Source organism: Chrysochloris asiatica, unplaced genomic scaffold (genome assembly GCF_000296735.1).
Source record: "Chrysochloris asiatica unplaced genomic scaffold, ChrAsi1.0 scaffold00034, whole genome shotgun sequence".
In the NCBI taxonomy this organism is placed as follows: domain Eukaryota; kingdom Metazoa; phylum Chordata; class Mammalia; order Afrosoricida; family Chrysochloridae; genus Chrysochloris; species Chrysochloris asiatica.
This window is the reverse complement of record NW_006408552.1, coordinates 18044171-18063738: the sequence shown is the minus strand read 5'-3', so window position 1 is coordinate 18063738 and position 19568 is coordinate 18044171.

Genomic DNA, 19568 nt, shown 5'->3' with positions numbered 1-19568 from the left:
CTATGAGTCAAAATGGACTTGACAGCACTAATCAACAACAACAACCTCCTTTACAGCGGAAGAAACAGGCTCAGAGAAGACAAATAACTCGCCTAAGTTCCTCTGGCTGTTTAAGGGGTGCAATTGGAATTTGAATGAGGATGTCCTGATGCTGCCACTGTGTTTCAAGAAGGTGAAAATCAAAGACAAGTTAGGCTTTGACTGAAGGTGAGAGATAAAACTAAGAGAAAGGCAGTTGTGTTAAAACAAAAGGGGAAGAGTTTGGATGATTTGGGGCTATATTTGATCCTTTGGGTCCATTTGAATGACGGTATTGGTGAAGAATATTGAATATACCATGGACTACTGCAAGATCGGTGGTTCAAGCTCACCAGCTGCTCCTCGGAGACCCTATACAGGGTCACTATGGGTCAGAATTGACTCAATGGCACTTAACAACTGTTCAAGCTCACCAGCTGCTTCTCGGAGACCCTATACAGGGTCACTATGGGTCAGAACTGACTCAGTGGCACTTAACAACACCAACCAGAAGAACGGGAGTCCTGGTGCTGCAGGATAATGCACTAGACCGAAAGGTCAGTTTGAACTGTAAGGTCAGCGGTTCAAACTTACCAGTTGCCCCTCGGAAACCCTATGTAGGGTTGCTATGAGTTGGAACTGACTTGATGGCACTTAACAACAACAACAATCAGAAGAATGAACAAATCTGTTTTGGAAGCAGTACAGCAAGAATGCTCTTAGGAGCCAGGATGGTGAGACTTTGTCTCACGTACTTTGGACATATCTTCAGGTGAAACCAGTCCCTGGAGTAGGAAGGACATCATGTTTGGTGAAGTGGAGGGTCAGTGAAAAAGAGGGAGCTCCCCAATGAGAAAGATCAACACAGTGGCTGCAACAATGGGCTGAAACACAGCAATGGTTGTGAAGACGGCGCAGAACCAGGTGGTGTTTTGTTCTGTTGTATGAGGGTCGCTAAGAGTCAGAACGCACTCGATGGCACTTAACAACAATCCTGTTTATTTTTTCACACACTGCTGCAGGCTTGGAAACAGTCCTTGCATGTAAAATATCCCAGAGAAATTACTGGGAAAGTCATCCAAGAGGAAATTTGCTTCCTGAGCTTTCGACACATTAGGAATTTAAACGGAAAAGAAAAAAGCACCAGCAACCTACGTAATTCATAAAATGGAAAAGTTAAGTCAACATCGCCATCTGTAGGTGAGTTTTTTCTTTATCATTCTAGTTCTCGCCTCATTTCCAACACCCAGACTATTCAAAGGGAAAAAGATCCAATAGAAATCACCTCTTTTAGCCTGCACACTTTGGAGCCTCTCAGTGGTGTAAGCCTCATTTGCTAACAAAAAGTTGAAGGTTCGAGTCTACCTAGAGACACCTCAGAAGAAAGGCCTGGCAATCTACTTCTAAAAAAATCAACCCCTGAATGTTCTATGGAGCACAGTTCTACTCTGACATACATGGGTCACTAGGAGTCAGAGTTAACACAACAACTACTGGTTTGGCCTGCACACTTTATCCTTGAAAAGACCAAAGCTCTGTGAATTTCAGTATCTTGCTCAAGAATACCCAACAAGTTAAGCAAGAGAATTGCACCAGAAATTATGGCTTTCAGTCATTTTTTTAAATTTTCAGATTTTAAAAAAAGTTGCAAATGTAGTACAGAGAGTCCCAGTATGACATTTGCCCAGCTTCCCCTAACATTAACATCTTATATAACTATTACATTTGTCAGAACAAAGAAATTAACATTGCTATATTCAATTGCCTTATATGCATGTGAAAGATGCACAATGAATAAGGAATACCAAAGAAAAACTGATGCATTGAAGTTATGGTGTTGGTGAAGAAGATGAATCCACAATGGACTGCCAGAAGAATGAACAAATCTGTCTTGGAAGAAGTACAGTCAGAATGCTCCTTAGAAGCAAAAATGGGGTGATTTCGTCTCATGTACTTTGGACATGTGATCAGGAGGGATCAGTCCCTGGAAAAGGACATCATGCTTGGCAAAGCAGCAGGTCAAAAAATTAGAGGAAGACCCTCAAAGAGATGAACTGACACCGTGGCTGCAACAATGGGCTCGAACATGGCAATAATTGTGAGGATGGAACAGGGCCCGAAGGTAGACATATGTTGTACATATGTCAGAACTGACTCAGCATGGCGTAACAACATGCTATTATGAACTAAACTCCAGATTATTTGGATTTCGTCTGTTTTTCCACTAATACCCTGTTTCTGTTCCAGGATACCACATATTTGATCTATGACTTTAAAAAAATTATAATTATGAACATCACATGTTGTTGTTTTGTAATATGCAAAAACATCAATGATACAATGTCAAGTAAAAAAGAAAAATTAAGTCAATTATATCTACACAAAGTTAGCTGTCATCTCGTAGATTCAGACTCAAAGGGGCCATGTGACAGAGCAGAACAGCTCCATAGGGTTTCCTAAGGCTAGCATCTTTACAGAAGCAGATTGTTAGGTCTTTCTTCTGTGGAACTGCTGGGTGAGTTAGAAGTTTCCAGTTAGCTGCTGAGCACTTAACCCTGCACCACCAGGGCACCTTATTATTAAAACAACAGTGTTGAAAAAGCCATGTAGAATCTCTGACAACAGTCTTATGAGGTAGGTAGCATGAACTCCACTATACAGAACCATGAGAGAAAGATGAGGCTTTCTACTCCCGCACAGACTTAAAGGCTCAGAAACCTACACAGTGCCGCTATGACTCAACGGCACGTAACACCAACATATGGATAAAGAGATGGATAAAAACTGAAGCAGAGGTTGCCCCAGTCACACCCCCAGGTAGGTCCCTGGTTCATCCACGGTCTCTGCTGTATTTTTCTCTGGAAAACTTAGGCCTCCTCCTCCATGCCCTTCTTCATCCCAATTTATAGTGGACAGATCCCGTTGTCATTGAGTGGACTCCAACCCATGGTGTCTGCACGTGTGTCAGAGTAGAACTGTGCTCTATGAGGTTTTCAGTGGCTGTTTTTTGGGAATTAAATCACCAGGCCTTTCTTCCAAGGCACCTCTGGGTAATTGAGAACCTTCATCCTCTTGGTGAGCAGGTAGTGAGTGCATTTACTGTAAGTACCACCAGGTACCTCATGCACAAACCCAGCAAGTGAGAAAGCTAAGCTTAGGCTTCAGAAGGGCCAACTACAAAGGCTGTCCTCTTCATTCTTATACCTTGCTGCTTCCCGTGTGGCAAAAACTCATAAGGAGGACTTGGGGAGAGGGACGCAAGAACTACCTGCTATGCAGATGTCTTGAACACTGTACAATCATCCAGATCTACAGGGACTTCTGAACAGAGGGGCTTTCAGTGCCAGGGCTAGGGGAGGAACATGCTCTTGCTTTGCCCAGAGGTAAGGCGACCTATGCTGTATATAGAGTCAGTCGTAGTTGACTCCAAGGCACCTAACAACATTAGCAAGACAACCTCAACACAAGCCTTGGTGGCACAATGATGAAGCACCAGACTGCTAACAGAAGGTCAGCAGTTCAAACCCCCCAACTGCTCCATGGGAGAAAAGACTTGGTGGTTACTTCCATCAAGATTAAAACTCACTGCTGCTGAGTTTATTCCAACTCAAAGCAACCTCTAGGACAGAGCAGAACTGCTCCATAGGGTTTCCAGGCTGTAAATCTTTACAGTGGCAGACTGCTTCATCTTTGTCCTGCAGAGCAGCTGAGGGATTCGAACCACCAACCTTTGGCCAGTTCTACTTTAGCCTATGTGGTCACTATGAGTTTGAATCCACTCCACAGCAACCTCAGGATGACAAGTGGTAATTTTCAAACTGCGTTTGACCACAGACTTAGGTCTTCAAATGCCATCTTTAAAATACTTGTCATGTTTTCATGTTAACCCTGCAGGGAAATAAAGGCACAGTATTAAGGAGCTCTGGTAGTGTAGTGGTTACGAATCTGGCTGCGAACCTTAAGGTCAGCGGTTCGAAATTACCAGCCGCTCCGCGGGAGAAAGATGAAGCTTTCTACTCCCGCCGTAAGGATTTACACCCTCGGAAACCCTGTACAGGGTCGCTATGGGTCGGAACTGACTCGACGGCACTTAACAACAACAAAGACATACCCATGTTGGAGTCCTGGTGTGGCGCTGTGGGTTAATGCGCCAGACTGCAAAGCCGTTTGAACTGCAAGGTTGGCAGTTCAACCTCCCCATCTGCTCCTCGGAAACCTATACAGGGTCGCTATGGGTTGGAACCAACTTGACAGCACATAACAACAACAATAACCATGTTGGAGTCCTGGTGTGGCGCTGTGGGCATATGCGTCAGACTGCAAAGTCATTTGAACTGCAAGTCAGTGGTTCAAGCTCACCAGCTGCTCCTTGGAAACCCTATACAGGATCATTATGGGTCAGAATCCACTCAATGGCACTTAACAACAACATACCCATGTTATCTTATTGAAACTTCCCACAGTGCTATCAAGCAAAAACAACCAAACCAACCCTTTGTTACCCCAACAGTTCTGACTCATAATGACCCTGTAGGGCAGAGTAGAACTGCCTCATGAGGTTTCCAAGACATTAAATGTTTACAAAGGCAAAGATGTCTGTTTGAGAACTAAGGTGCCTGGCCCAAGTCATGGTATTTTCAATAATCTCATATACATATGAAAGTTGGACAATGAATAAGGAAGCCCATAGAAGAACTGATATATTCGAGGGAGATAGTCAGTAGGGCAATATATATACAACAAGAGGGAAATTAGCGAGAGACACAAAGAGGAATGCCGTTGTTAAAGTGAATAGAGGTAAATGCTGTTAACTGTTGGTACATGGCGGGGATTGCAACCATATAGTGAGGCAAAGTGTATGGTTTGTTGAATGTAAAACTGCTGATCTGCTCTGAAAACTTTTACTCCATTCACAACAAAAAGTTGAAAAAAAATGTAGTTTTGGAAACCCTATGGAGCAGTTCTACTCTATCAACGGAACTGCTGTGAGTTGGAATCAGCTCAATGGCAGTGGTGGGTACATGGGGTCACTAGGAGCCACAGCTGTCTCTGTGGTACCTAGCTACCACATCTAGCCAGGAAAGGATGGCATTGAGGCCCTCATCCAGGTCTCTGAGACCTTATTTTCACCACCTGCCTAGCTTCCTTGCTGGCGCTAGCAGGTAGACTGTTTGCCATTTTAATTACTGCTTATTTATGTATATGTGAACTAGAATACAGCTAGCCCATCAAACTCATGATCTCATGGGAAACTATAAAGCTGGCCTTAAAATAAATTTAAGTTTAAAAAAAAGGGTTTTAATGGAAATGAAAATATGATTTCTAGAGGCACACGAAGGGACTGAGCTAATTCTCAGCCGAGTAAGACTCAGGGAGACAAAGATCTCCTCCCATGATGGAGCTTGCCTCCAGAACTCATTTACATTCTCTTGGATCTCAGCAGCAGTTTGCATCCTGAAGGGCTCTGCAAGTCAGCTGTAGCGTCCTATCATGGTAGTGGGTTAAATCAAAGAACCAGGCTAGAGTAGAGGGCAGCTAGGGTTCCATGGCAAAGTTCTCACCTTATACGCAGGAGACCCTGGTTTTATTCTCCGTCAATTTACCTCAAGCACAGCCACTACCTGCCTGTCAGTGGAGGCTTGCTTGTTGTTGTGTTGCTGAACAGGTTTCAGCCATGCTGCCAGACTAAGATGGACTATGAAGAAAGGCTTGGTGACCTTGAAACATCAGCCAGTGAAAACCCTGTGTATCACAACTGGTTGTTGTTAGGTGACGTCGAGTTGGTTCTCTACCCAGTCCTGCACCATCCTCACAATTGTTATCATGTCTGAGCCCATTGTTGCAGCCACTGTGTCAATCTATTTCATTGAAAGCCTTTCTCTTTATCACTGACCTGCTACTTAGCAAGCACAATGTCTTTCTCCAGGGACTGTTGCCTCCTCGACAACCTAGCAACTAAGGAGCATTCTGGCTGTTTTTCTTCCAAGACAGATTTATTTTTCTGGCAGTCCATGGTACTTTCAACATTGCTTTTCAACACCGTAATTCAAATGTATCAATTCTTCTATAGTCTTCCTTATTCATTGTCCAACTTTCACATTCATATGAGGCAATTGAAAATACCATGGCTTGCATCAGGTGCACCTTAGTCCTTAAAGTGACATCTTTGCTCTTGAACACTTTAAAGAGGTCTTCTGCAGCAGATTTTTCCAATGTTATAGGTCGTTTGATTTATTGACTGCTGCTTCCATGAGTGTTGATTGTGGATTCAAGCAAAATGAAGCCTTTGACAGCATCAGTCTTTTCTCCATATATCATGATGTCATTTATAACTGATCATGGGAATGACACAAAACTAGGCATTTTAGTTCCATTGGGCTTGGGGTAGCCATGAGTCAGGACTAAGTCAATGACAGCTGACAACATAGTCAACTCATTTCAGCCACAAACATCTATTTCTAATCCTTGGTGAATGGTGAAGGGACAGCAGACAGGATGCTTCCTCCTCACCAAAAGGTGGTGGAAGGTGTGGGGGCCTGGGAGCTAAGCTCCCTGATACCCATGTGGTCACCTCCTCTTTAAGGTGGGGAGATTCTCATGCATGTTGCCAAAAGAATACACATGAAAGATGGCTATAAGACCTATAATTGGACTACTTCTCATAAAAGGAAGCAACCCACCACTGCACCTGCTGCCAACAAGGTGTTCTTGCCTAGGTAAGGGTGGACCAAAGTACCGGGATCTTCACTTTGGCAAAAGGTTGGCTGAGATCTGAATGTCCACCAAACCAAAACCACATCAGCTGCCAGTGAGTCCATTCTGAGTCATGGCAACTCCACAGTAGAACTGTGCTCCATATGGTTTTTAAGGAAGCAGATCACCAGGCCTTTCTTCCTAGGCACTTCTGGGTAAGTTTGAACTGTCAAACTTTCAGTTAGCAGTTCAGTGTTTAACTGATTGAGCCATCAGGGACTCCATCAACAAAGGGCATTGCTTTGTTTCCCTGTGCCAACCAGTGTACTTAGGAGAGGCTTCCCAGACAAGTGACCAGACCACCAACCGACTGCTGTCCAGTCCATACTAACTCATAGCAACCCTGGAGGACATAGAAGAACTGCCCCATAGGGTTTCCATGGCTGTCATCTCTGCAGAGGCATACTGTCACATCTTTCTCCCACAGAGCAGCTGGTGGGTTCGAACCACCAACATTGTGGTTAGCAGCCAAGCGCTTAATTGTGGCACCACCAGGACTCCAGTGTAGCCAGGGTATGCAAATCAAGATTCACTACTCCTGTTGCTGTTAACTGCTGTCAAGTTGGTTCTGACTCATAGTGATCCTATGTAGGGTTTCCAAGGAGCAGCTGATGGGTTTGAACTGCTGACCTTGTGGTTAGCAGTCCGGTTTCCTCTCCTCTCTCTGAAGTAAATACTGTTTTACCTTTGTTTATTGATAAAAGCCTACTGATGATCTCCCTCAAATGTGTGCATTTAATTTGTATGTAAAGAACAGGGACGTGTCTCTGAGTTATTGACAATGTGCACTGTGATTAAAAATGTGGTCACCATATATGGACTGATGTGGAATGGTCTTGACACACGAAGTGGAAAAATCACTTAGTAATATGCATTTAAGCTTCCTCTGCAGCTTCTCTTGGCTTGATGGCTCATTTCTTTTTATTGCTGAATAATAAACAACCACAGTTTGCCTATCTATTCGCCTACTGAAGGACACATGATTGCTTCTAGTTTTTTTTGGCAATTGTGAATAAAGCTGGGATACACATGCACGTGCAAGGTTGGTTTTTTTTTATGTGGACATAAGTTTTCAACTTAACTGGGTAAATATTTAGGACACTACTTCTAGATGGTACAGTTAAGATCACATTTGCTTTCTAAGAAACTGCCAAAATGTCTAAGTAGCTGCACCATCTTGCATTCTCACCAGCAATGAGAGGTCTTGCATGCTTGAATTTATTGTCAGTTTAGGGGGAATTTACTCATCCTATTGTGTGTGGGAGTCCTGGTATGGTACATAGCAACAACAACAGTGGGTGTGTGATGAACTCTGGTGGTAAAATGCCCAGCTGCTAAGCAAAAGGTGGGCAGTTCAAGGCTACCAGCTGTTCTGTAGGACAAAAGAGCTGGCTATTTTCTCCCATAAGTATTGTTGTTGTTAAGTGCTCTGTATAGGGTTTCCCCCTCAACGGGGTTGGTGGATTCAAAACGGGGACCTTATGGTTTGCAGTCATATGCTTATCTTATGGAACCTCATTCCCATAAAGATTTGACCTAGGAAACCCAACAAGGCCTATGAGTTGGCATGGACTTGATAGCACACAGTAACAATAATCAGTATGTAGTGATATCTCCTTGGAAACCCTATACAGGGTCGCTATGAGTTGGCCTCGACTTGACGGCACTTAACAAGTGGTATCTCCTTGTTGTTTAAATTTATATTTCTCTGATGATACATGATATGTTGAGCACTTTTTCACATACTCATTTGCTGTCTGTATATCTTCTTTGATGAGGTGTCTTCTGTTCAGATCTTTTCCTAGCTTTTACATGGGTTTTGCTTTCTTATTGTTGAGTTTTAAGAATATGCTGTATATTCTGGAGATGCCCTGGTGACACAGTGGTTAAAGCACTCAGCTGCTTAGGTTTAAACCCAAGTTGCTCTGCAGTCTACTTATGTAAAGGTTTGTTGTTGTTGTTATGTGCCGTGGAGTCGGTTCCTACTCATAGCGACCCTATACAGGGTTTCCGAAGCTGTAATCTTTACGGGAGCAGAAAGCCTCATCTTTCTCCCACGGAACAGCTGGTAGTTTCAAACTGCCAACCCTGAGGTTTACAGCCGTGGAAACCCTCTGGAGCAGTTCTACTCTGTTCTGTAGGGTTGCTATGAGTCAGAATGAACTTGAGAGCCGTGGGTTTTAGTTGTGTATTTTGGTTTTGTAAATATTTTCTTTCAATCTGCAGTTTATCTTTTCATCCGTAACACTGGGTTTATTTATTTTTTTTTATTTTGCAAAGTAAATGTTCTTCATTTTAATCAAATCCAACTTATCCATTTTTTTCTTCTATGGATTGTACTTTTAGTGTTGCATCTGAGAACTCAGTACCTAACACAAGTTAATTTCTGGAAGTTTCATATTTTGGTTCTATGATCCATTTTTTAGTTTATTTCTGTAAAAAGTGTAAGATCTAAGTCTAGATTTTTTTTTTTTTTTTAACCTATGGATGTCAAATTATTCCAACACATTCGTTGGAATCCTTTCTCCATTTTGGCTGCCTTTACTCCTTGGTCAAAGATCAATTTGTTCTGTTAGTGTAGGTCTATTTGGTGCTCGATTCTGTTCCATTTGTCTGTGCTCTCCCCATGCTGTCCAAATTTCTTTATCTTGACAATAAGTCATGAAATCAAATAGCTTCAGGATCCCTTTCTTCTTCTTCAATATTGTGTTGTTTTTTCTGTTTTCTTTGCCTTGCTAAAACTAAACCAATCAATGCCATCAAGTTGATTCTGATTCATAGCAACTCTGTAAAACAAAGTTGAACTTGTCCATCACGTGCCTGAGATTGAAATCTTTATGGGAGGGGGCAGTCTCATTTTACTCCTAAATTGTGGATGGAGAGTTTGAGCCACTAACTTTGTGGTTAGCAGTCCAACACTTAACCCACTGTGCCACTGAAGCTCCTTAGATTTGGGTTGGGAAGTACATTAATTTAAAGATCATGTTGTATCTTTATTTTCATGTAGTTCAAAGACCTTTTTTATTTTCTTTTGAGATGTCTTCTTTGAACCACATACTATTTAGAAATGTGTTGTTTAATCTCTGGATATTTTGGAATTTTCTAATTCTGTTTCTGTGATTGATCTCTAGATTAATTCCACTGTGGTTTGAGAGCACACTTTGATTCCTATTCTTTTAAATTTGCTAAGCAGTGTTTTATGGCCCAGCATGTGTCCTATCTAAGCTTGAGAAGAATGTGTAGCTATTGTTGGGTGTCAATTAGATTCAGTTGATTTATGGTATTATGTCCTTATGGATTTTCTGCTTGCTGGGTCTGTTCGTTTCTGCAGTTTGTGTACTGAGGTCCCTAACTAGGCTCGTGAATTTGTCTATTTTCCCTGCAGTTCTGTAAGATTTGTACCTACTGTGATGCTCTGGTTTAGGGGCATACACATTAATGGCTGTCATGTCATTTTAGAAAATTGATCCCATATTATCACGTAGTGCCTTCTTCATACATGAGAGCTTTTCTTACTATGAAGTCTGTGTTGTCTGAAATTCATATAGCTGTTCCAGCTTTCTATTAATTACTGTCAGCATAGTATATCTTTCTCCATCCCGACTTTTAATATGTTATGTGCCCTTGAGTCAATTCTGATACTAAATGACACTATATGATAGTGTTGTTGTTGTTGTTGTTAAGTGCCGTTGAGTCGGTTCCGACCCATAGTGTAGAATGGCATAATTTGATTTCCTAGGTGGTTTTAGAAGAAGTGCAGCCAGAGTGCTCCTTGGAGACCAGGATGGCCAAACTTCGTCTCTCATACTTCAGACCTATTGTCAGGAGGGAACAGTCGCTGGAGAAGGATATCATGTTTGGTAAGGTGGAGGGTCAGAGAAAAAGAGGAAGACCCTTAGTGAGATGGATTGGCAAAGTGGCAGCATCAATGGGTTCAAGTGTGACAACAATTGTGAGGTTGGCCCAGGACCGGGCAGTGTTTCATTCTGTTGTACATAGGGTCACTATGAGTCGGTACTGACTCGATGGCACCTAACAACATTTCTTTATGAGGTGCCCTGGTACCATAATGGGTTATGGGTTGAACTGCTAACTGCAAGGTCAGCGGTTCAAATCTACTAGATGAGGCTGTCTGCTCCCCTAAAGATTTACAGCCTTGGAAACCCTATCCAGGATTGCTATGAGTCAGAACTGACTCAGTGGCACACACCACCACCATTTCAGTTGCTGAATGCATAACCAATTCAGAGCAGAAATGCCCCATAGGGTTTCTGAGACTGCTTTACGGGAGCAGACAGCCTCATCATTCTTCCTTGGAGAGGGTGGTAGGCATGAACCACCAACCTTATGGTTAGCAGCCTATCACTTAACCCACTCCACCATCAGGGCTCTTTAGATTACATGTTATTGTAGTGTGCCATTGAATCAGTTCAGACTCACAGCAACACTGCATAGGGTTTCCGAGGAGCAGCTAGCGGGTTTGAACCGCCAACTTTGTGGCTAGCAGTCCAGTGTGTATCCTACCATATAACACCAGGACTCCAGATAACATCTAATTGGGTCTTTTTATGCATTCTGACAGTCTCTGTCTTTTCATTGGTGTATTTAGATCATTCACATTTCATATGATGATTTGACATAGTTTGAGTAATATCTATTTCGTGTTCATAGCTTTTTTCTATTCATTATTCATAATTTAAAAAATCTTCCTCTATCTTTAGCTAGTCATAAAAATGCCCAATTTATGTACTGGTTATTGGTGAGGCATTGTAGGGTAAGCACAGGAATGATAACTGCAAGGTTGTCAGTTCAAAATCAAGAACTGCTCTCAGAAACCTTATACAGACAGGGTTGCTAGGACTCAGAACCAACTTGACAGCACCTAACAACCAGTTATGTTGAAGCTTCTGCTTCAAAGAAGTTGATCTTGGCTGTGATTCCCTGTATTACTCTCTCCAGATTTTGAGGTGGTAGTTTGCCCTAGAAGGAAGGAACCCTGGTGGGAAACTGGTTCAAGTGCTTGGCTGTGAACCAAAAGGGTTTTGGTTCAAATCCACTAGTTGATTATCAGAGGAAAGATGAGGCGGTCTGCTTCTGAAGTAAAGAAACCCCATGGGACAGAGCTACTGTCTTACAGAGTGGCTAAGAGTCAGCATCAACTCAATGATACTGGGATTGCTTTTTGGTTTGCCTATCACCTGAATTTTCTAATAGATTTCAGAAGAGTCATTGTGTTTCAGTTAGTTTCCTTTTCTTCCTTCTTGTTTTGACAACTTTCAAGCTCTTAAGTGTCAGAGTGTGAAGCAAAATGAGTTTTTGTGTGTGATGCTATTTTTAAGTTTGGAATCCTGGTGTGGTGCTGAGGCATTGTAGGATAAGCACTAAACTGCTAACCACAAGTCAGTGGTTCAAACCTACCAGACCCTCTTCAAAAATTCTATACAGGGTTGCTATGAGAGTCAGAAATTACTCCACTTAACAACACTGTAAGTTTATTTTGAAATTTCACTTCTCAATTGTTTTTAGCTAGGATGTAGAACTGGTATGGCACTGTGAGATAAAGCACTGGGCCTCAAGGTCAGTTTGAAACACAAGGTTGGTGGTTCAAACCCACCAGCTGCTCCTCAGAAACCCAATACAGGGTTTGCTTTGAGTTGAAACTGACTTGATGGCACTAACAATAACAGGATATAGAACTAAGATGGAGTTTTGTAGATTGACTTTGATTAGACACACATATTGCCTTAGTTTCTTAACACTGTTGTTACAGAAATACAAGGCGGTAGATTTAACAAACAAGAAAGCATTTTCTCACAGTTTAGGAAGCTAGAATTCTGAACTCAGGTCACTGGCTCTAAAGGAAGGCTTATATACTCTGGGGAACAATCTTTGTCCTTTTTCTTTCTTGATTCCACATGGTTTCAAGGTTTCCCCATTTGTGCCTGATCTGCTTCTTTTAGATCTCAAAAGTGATTGCCTGAAGACACACCCTACACGGATATAGCCTCATTAACAGAAAACCCAATTCCCAAATGGGCTTATATGCAAAGCAAGGTCGGTTTGAACCACAAGGTTGGTAGTTCAAGGTCACTAGCTGCTCCATGGAAACCCTATACAGGGTTGCTATGAGTCGGAACAGATTTGACAGCACTTAACAATAACTGTCATTAAGCAGATTCCCACTAGTACCAACCCTGTAGGATAGGATTTCTAAAGCTGTCATTTTTTTTTTCCTTTTCCATATAATCTTTTTTCTCTTCCTTGTAAATTAGGTGCAGGTTTACAGTTCAGTTTTGCATTCAACAATTCATATTTTGTTTCATCTCACTAATTGCAATTCCCACAAAGGAACATCACTTATCCCACTTCCTGTTTCCGTTCCTCCTTCTTTCCTAACCCATCTGAACTTTGACCTTAGATAAATGCTGTCCTTTTGATCTCAAATGGTGATTATTTTAAAGTGTGGGTACTTCCCCAGTGTTATTGTTCCCCTTATAGACTTGTCCATTGTTTAGCGGATAACAGCCATGGGGCGAGTTCATTTCCACACCAGAAGGGTGACGAAGGGTCTTGGGGGTTTTACTAGTCTCTAGGAATCCTGGTGTAGTGCTGTGGGTTAATGTGCCAGATTGCAAAGCCGTTTGAACTGCAAGGTTGGTGGTTCAGGCTCACTAGCTACTCCTTGGAAACCCTATACAGGTCCCCTATGGGTTGGAATTGACTTGACAGCACTTAACAACAACAACATTGGACCAGTGTGCCTGATCTTTTTTTAAGATTTTGTTTCACATTTTCCTTCCACTCTATCCAGAACCTTCTAACGTGATCCCTTTCAGAGCAGCTGGTAGTCACCATCTAGTTCTGGTATCAGGGTGGTGGAAACTGATGTTCCTGAAGGTTGTAATTTTTATAGAAGCACATTTTTCCTTTGCTGGTGGGCTTGAATCCCTGACCATCTGATTCCCAGTCAAGTGCTTTAACCACCAGTGCTCCTTATCCAAGGCTATAGGGATTGTGAGGCTACTGGTTAATGCGCTGGACTGCAAGGTTAGTTTGAACCTCAAGGCCAGCAGTTCAAACTCACCAGCTGCTCCTAGGAAACACCATATAGGGTCGCTAATGACTAGACAGCACTTAACAAACATAGGGATTAGGATTTAGATCACATATTTTGGGGACACAATTCAGTACATAACATGGGCTTCAAAACAAATCTCTAAAATGATTGAAATCATAAAAAAATATGTTCTCTGGCCACAGCAGAATTTTTAAAACTCAAAACCAATTTAATGGAAACAAATCTGGAAAATTCTCAGTATCTGGAACACAAACCACATACTTCTACAGAATCCATCAGTCTGGGAAGAAATCATAATGGATATTAGAAAACAATTTAAACCCCAAAACACTGCATATCCCAATCTGAGGGATGCAAGTAGTGCCTAGAAGGAAACTGATAGCTTCAAAGTCAGTTGGTGTTGCCCTGACCCACCCATTCTCAGGTTCCCTGTCAACCTGACATAACAGATGCAGCAGTTGTTCTGGACCATCGCTTAGATCCTTTATTTTAAAGGAGTACAGGATGCTTCGTTTCCCACTTCATTGATCCTTCTGCCCTAATTAGCTGTAATTAGTTTATAAACAGAAAGCTTTTGCTTACCAACTACTGGGTTACCCTGAGTAAAAGGGCAAAAATAAGAAAGGCAAGATACATTTGTTTGTTTGTTTTTTTTTGCATTTTTTACTTATTTTCAGAATAAGGAGATGTTTCAACAATATTCAACTGTGATGAAAATGTTGTTGTTTTTTTGCCACCCCCAAGCATTATGAATTCATAGATTGAAACATTTTATAGATGTTAGTCAATTGCAGTACAAAAATACTTGCGAAGCACAGATTGACTCACTGGGGGGACCTTTTGAAGCTGACTTGACTCCTTCATCCAAACATTTCATTATAAAGATTTTCAACTATATGTTGTTGTTGTTCAGTGTTGTCAAGTTGGTTCTGACTCATGTTGTTGTTGTTGTCAGGTGCCATCGAGTCGGAACCGACTCATAGCGACCCCATGCACAGCAGAACGAAACAATGTCCAATCCTGGGCCAACCTTACTACCGCCGCCACACTTGAGTCCATCAATGATGCCACCTGGCTGATCCATCATAGTTACTCCATATAGGTTTCCAAGGAGACTGGTGGGTTTGAACTGCCAACCATGCAGTTAGCAGTCATACCAGAAGCTGTCATGATAAACATTTTCAACCATATAGAAAAGTTTCATTGTACAGTTAACACCAATCCTGCTCATTTTCAACAGTCACTACTTCCAGTATTGTGTGCATGCTTCAAGGTCTTTTTCTGTATATTTTACATCTTTATCTCTATTAGCCTCATAACATCATTATGTAACTTTGTGCATTTCCCATAACTGGGATTTTGTGGTAATATCAATATACAATTTGAGCTTTAAGAAACATAACAACATGTCTTAAGTGCCCTGGTGGCATAGTAGGTTGTGTTTTGGATTGCTTACCACAAGATTAGCGGTAAGTCACTCTGCTGGAGAACAATGAGGCTGTCTACTGTTATAAAGATTTACAGTTGTAGAAACCCTATACAGGGTCACTATGAGTCCGAAATCGAATTGATGGCAGTTATTGTTGTTGTTGCTTTGTTTTTTAACACGTCTTAGGAGCTAATCAAGGAGCTCTGGTAGCATAGTGGTTACAAGTCGGGCTGCTAACCTCAAGGTCAGCAGTTTGAAACTACCAGCAGGAGAAAGATGAGGCTTTCTGCTCCCGCAAAGATTTACAGCCTCGGAAACCCTGTACAGGGTCACTATGAGTCAGAACTGGCTTCATGGCACACAACCACCACCACTGGGAGCTAATCATGTTATGCTATTCCTATAAATCCACTATATTAGTAATTGGCTGTTCTAAGCACAACCAATGTTGTGGTGCTGTAGGATAAGCACAGTACTGCTAGGTTGGTTTGAACCACAAGGTCAGTGGTTCAAACTCACCAGTTGCTCCTCGGAAACCCTATATTGGGTTGCTACGAGCTGGAACCAACTTGATGGCACTTAACAAAAACAACAACATAAGCATTGTACTATACTAGCCACAGGTCAGAGGTTCACACCAGCTGCTCTTCAGAAACGCTACACAGGGTCGCTATGAGTTGGACCTGACTTGATGGCACTTAACAACCACCCCAAACTTTAGGGTTTAAGATAATAAGCATTTAGTATCCTGTGGTTTTTGTGATTGAGATGTTTGGGAGTGGCATTGGTGAGTATTTCGGACCCAGGACACTTCATAAAATTACAATTCTCTGAAGGTTTAATCCAAAGTCTCATGTACTTTAGAAATATTGTCAGGAGGGACCTGTCCTTGGAGAAGGACATCATAGTTGGTAAGTGGAGGGTCAGAGAAATAGAGAAAGACCCTCAACAAGATGAATTGACACAGTGTCTACAACAATGGGCTCAAACATAATGAGGAAAGCGCATAACTGGGCAGTGTTTCATTCTGTTGCCAACACGATGACACCCAGCAGTAGCAATAGGCTCAACCAGGACTGGAGGATCTGTTTCCAAGGTGGCTCTTCCACATTTCTTGCCATCTGGTATTGACTGTTGGTTGGCTGTCTCAGGTCCTCCACATGTAGACTGCTCTATAGACACTTGGGTGCCCTCAGAACCTGCTGGTAGTTTCTCTCTGAGCCAGTGATCTGAGAGAGCGAGCCAGTCAGGTTGTTGTTGATAAGTGTTGTCGAGTCGGTTTCGACCCATAGCAACCCCATATGGGGTTTCCTAGAAGTGGCTGGTGAACTTGAACCACTGATCTTGCAGTTCAAACGACTTTGCTGTCCAGCACATTAACCCACAGTGCCACACTAGGACTCAGCCAGCCAGGTAGAAATTATCATTGTTATGACCCAGGCTTGGAAGTCACTGCCTGTCCCTTCTGCCACATTCTAGCCATTGCAAGTGTCATTGAGACGGTTCCAACCCATAGCGATTGTTTACAAGGAGCAGCTGGTGAACTTGAACCACTGACCTTTCAGATAAAACCGTTTGTGCAGTCCAGTGCATTAACCCACAGCACTACACCAGTACTTCATTCTAGCCATTAGAAGGGGAGAATTCTGTCCACCCAGTTCTAAAGGGAACAGAATTAGTTTTTGAAGAAAGGAGTGTCAAATGGATTTCATGAACTTCTCATAGATGTGGCTTCCCTGGATGGTGTCAATGGTGAGTATTCTCAGCTGCTAACTAGAAGGCTGGCAATCAACTTCTGAAAAACTAGCCATTAAAAACCCTCTGACACACCTGGGGTCACCACGAGTCAGCATTATCTGAACCACAGCCTCTTTTACTTTTAGTCACATGTATTTTTACACATTTGTGAGTTTTTTTGTTTTGTTTTTTTATGTTTTACTGTGAATTATGTGATAGTTTACATGGGAGAACATTAGCTTTACATTCATCCTATCGTATATTCGTTTCATTGGCATGGTTACAATCCCCTCCATGCATCATCAACCAACCAAAGGGTGTACCTCAGCAAACCCGTCCTTCGGTCTTCTTTGTGACTTTTTAATCAATGTTTCCCCCACCATTATACTGTACTTGTAACACAGCATGATTTGCACACCACCGCATCCCCAACACAGAGCACCTGCCACATAGGAGGCACTTAAGCAACTGCTGAGTTTCTCACTTTGGAAGGTGTTGTGGTCTTGTGCTCTCTCTGGAACACTCAGAGGTGGTAAATACACCACTCCACACTTATTACTATGGTTCGGTTCCAAAGACCAGGTTGCTATGCAAAAATTGGTGTTACGAGAAAATAGAGGATGACCACATCAGATCACAAATGGAGGATGACTACATCATGGCATAACTGCCAAATGATATCCTCATGTAACTGCCAAACCACTGAGGATATCAGTCTAGCCGTGTGGACCCCTAACCTTATCACACACAGCCAGCATTACTTTCACCTTGTACCTCACCAGATATACACTGTTAATGTGCAAAATGGTCAAATAGATTTTTGACAAATGTTGGTTATCAAGATAGTGGGTTAGGAGGAACAGGTGTACTTTTTCTGTATCCTAACTTTTCAGACTTTTACCTTTGGAAAGAATATATGTTTGTTCATCAGAAAAGTCATTTGTGGCTACCCGGCAATATGGAGTCCTGGTGGTGCAGGGAGCTGAGTACTGACCTGTTTACCTCATGGCAATTCAAAGATTCATATTCACTTCAGGAGAAAGATGAAGTCCTGGAACCATATATAGGTTCACTAAGAGGCAGAATAGACTTGATGGTAGTGGGTATGGGATTTTGTTGTTCTTTGTTTTGGGTATTAACAAAAAGTTGGTTCAAGAATACCCAAAGGTGCCTAGGAAGAAAGGCCTGGCGATCTACTACCAAAAAATCAGCCAGTGAGAACCCTACAGAGCCCAGTTCCACATCAACACCACCGACACATGTGGGGTCACGAAGTGTCATACTGGACTTAATGAAAACAGGTTGTTGTTTTTTTTCTAACTCAGCAATAACGTCAAAAAGATTAGTCAGTACTGTTTGAGAAACACCTGGGAGCCAAGCTAAGGTCGGCAATTTCCAAGTTCTGTCAATATTTTCATGCTTTTTCACAGATTTATAAACTTCTAGCATTTTCTAGAAGAGTTGGCAATGACTTAAGAAAACTGGATAAAACTAGAAACGAAGAGGGTTCTTTGGGTATTTGGTGGAATGTGTTCGCCTTCTGTAGGAGGTCAGTCCAAAAATGTTCATGAGCCACGCACCCCTCATTTTACAGGGGAGTAAACTGGTACGAAGGCAAGTGCCTCGTGCCCAATATTACACAGCTGACAGTAGAATTCGAACCTAGTATAATGCAATTGCAAAACTCTTGTATGATGAAAGCATCCTACAATCCGCGGCTGGCCCCATGTCTGCGGAAAAAGAAAGTATCTGAGGCAGCCGAGGAAAATACCCTTCTCAGCAAAGTAGAGCACAACTGTATCCCTTCCGGTTCCAGGTTGTTCCTCAGACCGTCGTAGACTCACCAGCGCCTCCAGCGGCTCCCGACGCCTCTTGCCCCGCCCCCTGTGCCACCACGTGACACGCGTTCGCTCCCGCGTCGCGTAGTGACGCTCCTCTATGGACTGAACCATCGTGGAAGACGAATTGGGGAAAAATCAGGATTAGGGCCCCTACAGTACAATTAGGCGTAAGCGACGAACGCAGTTCTCGTACATTTTTATATTGAGCCAGGCAGTCTTATTTGCGGTAGTTTTGCCTTCTTTCGCTAATACAATATTTTATTTCATTTTGGAATCGTCGGATCTTTTGCCCAGTCAGTAGACGAGTCTAAAAAGCATATGTGAAGGGGGTGTTATTAATGTAAGCCAAAAATGGTGTGTCCGGTTAAAAGCTAGAATGCCACAACTCCAAAAATTACTTGAACTTTTCCTTTTTTTCTAGTGTTAATTTTTGAGTCAGGTTATATTTTAACACAATATCGCACACTAGAATCATGTCTGACACCTCCCTTGGGCGTCACAAATAGTTCTGTCCTTCACCGAAGCGCCCTATGGGAGAACAAATAGGTGGCTGCCATTTTGGACGGAACCAACCTGTTATCCCAAATAGGGGTACTTATAACTCCCCAGAGGTTTACGTGTTGAGGATGGCAACTTAGACGATTGCATTGGACATTGACTCGTTGTGTGATGGTTTATTGGCATCGTTGACAAACACGCTTTCCTGGGTCTG